Source organism: Cylas formicarius, unplaced genomic scaffold (assembly GCF_029955315.1).
Source record: "Cylas formicarius isolate icCylForm1 unplaced genomic scaffold, icCylForm1.1 PGA_scaffold_10__41_contigs__length_53128322, whole genome shotgun sequence".
Taxonomy (NCBI): domain Eukaryota; kingdom Metazoa; phylum Arthropoda; class Insecta; order Coleoptera; family Brentidae; genus Cylas; species Cylas formicarius.
The window spans coordinates 39,379,646-39,383,237 of record NW_026844214.1 but is presented as its reverse complement, the minus strand read 5'-3'; positions in this window follow the sequence as shown (position 1 = coordinate 39,383,237).

Sequence of the window (3,592 nt, the reverse complement as noted above, 5' to 3'; positions counted from 1 at the left end):
GGTTATCGATCCTATTGCCAATTCTGTTGATTTCGCACATTGCCATTTCGCCTCAGGATTTCAACCAATGCCGCTATATCTCGAGATCCGATATGACCTAGAGGATATGCAACCAACAATATTGACACATTCGAAATTTACAAACATAGCTTTACAACTCAAATTTATTAATATACTATTAGAAAATATTTTTCAAAATAAATAAAAACTAAAAGTTCAGATTTTCACGAAATTATATGTTATGACATGACAATTGTTTCGACAACACCGTATCTTTATCACATTTGAAAAAGACACGGTGTTGTCGAAACAATTGTCATGTCATAATATATAATTTCGTGAAAATATGAACTTTCAGTTCTTATTTATTTTGATAAATGGATTTTCATCAAGTAAAAGCCACCTCAGAAAATATTTTTTGCGGTTTTATTTAATTCGTTATTGAACTTAAAACCTCCTTTTTGTAATTTTTATTAATTATTATAACATTAAATTATTAATGTGGTTATTCGGTTTCAATCTATCGGAATATAAATAACCATCATATTTGGATATTTGGCACATGGACATTGCTCTTGTCAGCTTCCAAATAAATTGTTTATTAGCAAAATATGTTGTGAAAGTATTAGCTGATAGTGTCCTTGCAGTATAATATAGTTTTTTACGATCCGTTAGAGGGTTTGATCGATGTCTACGGATCTGTGTTAATTGCACTTTGGGCCTTCCACGCCGGTATCATATTTTATAGATAAGGAAGAAAACATAATATACAAGAGAGAGAAGAGAATTTTGAGGCAAAAGTACAATACGGCTTACAAAGGAAGCTTACTTCGGCCGAGAGGAACATACTAGGCCTACAATACCTATTTTAGACAATATTTCTACTATCGCTGTGTGCTCTTATCCATTAATAGTAAGTTAGTATTTTAATAGAGGAAATACAGTGTATCCTGTATTTTATATCTATCGAATGTTAAGGATTTCAGACCACGTACACTAGTGGCCAACTTTCCTTCCGTTTAACAGACGTTCTATATTTCGTATATTTCGTGGAATAAAGTTTTGTAGTGTTGATAGGCTTTTACATCGTGCAACGGTTAAGATAGATATCTAGATATACACAATTGCACTGATGTACCATTCCGTACATGTGTTCCCAATCTACGTAAAATATAATTTAAAATAAGTACATAAAAAAATAAAATAAAGTTTGACATAACTTTGTTCTTAATCAATATTATTTTATGAAATTTCAGTGCTTTTTTTTTACTCCTTCTGCTCGTTTATTAAACACCCGCTCCGCTGAGCTCCGCTCGTGCCAAGTAAATTCGCGACTCAAATGCAGTTAAATCTAAAGAAGACAAAATTCATGATAATATAAAAACAGCACAAAAAAAAACAGCAAATTCCTATAATCAATCAATACATAGAAAAAGTAGACAGTTATAAATACTTAGGTAAAATTATAAATAGTAATAATGACTGTTCGGTAGAAATCAAAACCACAATAGAACTGGCGGGAACAACGTTTTTAAAAATGAAAAGACTGTGCGGAGGCATGGACTCTGAAGAAATTGGATTCGAGATATGGATATATCGCAGAATGCTAAGGATAACATTGACCGATATAGTGACGAACAAGGAAATCATAAGAAGAATAAGCAATGAGAAAGAACTTATTATTACAATAAAAATACCATCTACTACAATTGGTAGTGCAAGGGAAACTTCATGGAACAAGGAGTGTAGAAAGAGGACGTCACTCATGGTTGAGAAATCTACGTGACTGGTTCGGATGCAATACAAATCAGCTATTTCGGTCGGCGGTGTCGCGAATACGAATAACCTTGTTGATTGGCAACCTCCGCACTTGAAGAAGAAGATTAACCAAGGACAAAAATCATAAATTTCCTTGAAAATGAAAATAAAATTACTACAATTTGTTCCAAAATTCAATAAGTTTTTTTAGCACATTTTGGTATCGATATAAAAAATAGGCGCATTTTACCGAAATGCTTCCAATTATAATAATTTACATGGGGTTTCATTGAACGGTAGCTATCAAGGTAATTGGTGTAGGCCAAATGGCCTTCGAAAACTACTTCATCCGGAAATTTCAGGTGCATCTCGCAGCCAGTTATTAGACGCGCAGGACATTATATTCAGGCAGCCCGCTATACTGCACGCAATTACTTCGTGATTAGTCTAATTAATATTGTAATTCAGATTCATTCAAGTATAGGCAGCATTGTTTCGGATAGATACGGTGTGCCCTTATTGATCAAACGTTGTACCTACCAAACCAAATAATTAAATCCAATCATCGAACCACATTATCGATAAACAATCGGCACCTCACGATTTCAATTCCGCATTACATGTACTTGATCCGATATTGGGAGAATTATTTAATCTTAATTTTTGACAAGAAAACTGGCAGCAGCATATATAATGTTTTCAGGCATTAAAACAATTACAGGGTTTTTGTTAAAAAATCTGACAAACATTTTAGACCCCTTCACGCCTTAAAAATAACCAGGGGACTTGCAAATTACTAACCAACGGCAGATAAAATGAGACATTAAAGAAGTTGCTTAATTTTGATAAGCTATAACATTTTAGAAGAAAAAAATGGTCATCACCAGCGGTTTTGCAAAAAAATGTAAAATTGTGTTAAATTTTTGAAATATTTGACAGTTTTTATAAGCGTGACTGTTTAAAAGGTGTTATAATTGTTCTGAGTTTATTTTCTACCAGGCATCATTTTCATTGAGATATTTTGACAGTTTCATTTTTCCTTTTATTTAATGTTTTCACTATTGGTACATACATTAAATGATCTTGTAGTTTTACTTCTTCTGGACATGATGCTGGTTTGTTCGCTGTCTAAAACTGCTTCAGAATCCACACCTGACCCAGGAGAAATCCAGAAGTGCCGTTATAAGTTCCACAGCGTGCGACAGTTTCTTTGAAAAAGTAAATGATCTCATATCATTAGTAATGCTTTGACTCTTCTCTCATCTGAATAACTACCCAATTTTAGAAACTCCTTTTGCAGGTGAAGTTATTCATTCGTACGATCTAGACGATGTCCGTTATTGTTTATTTCTTATGATAAAATGTGAACGGAATTTCATAAAATACCAATATTTCCACTGCACACAATATATAAAAAATGGCTACGACGTCCAGAGGTTTTGACCTTGTGATTCAACATCTTTTCCATTTTTTTCAAATTGTTCACCAAGCTTCCTTGCATTCACAATCCGACGCTACTGACGCATATACTAGAGAGGACGCTATACACCACTAGCTGGGAAATCTAATATCCATCAAGAAATGTCCAACTGGTCAACTTCTTGGGTGTCATTTCATCTGCCGCTCGCTATAGTTTTTCTGTAACAGCTAAACATCGAAAACGTGGTAACGGATATTGGGCTACGTTTATTGTAACAGTCTAGGTAGAAAAGTACATTGGTTCTTTTTATAGCATAGAATCACTAGAAAGTCTTGCATGGACCATGGATAAAAAATAAAACAAGAATAGTTTCAATGTTTTTATTAAATGCAAATGCTGCAGAAACTTTTGTGG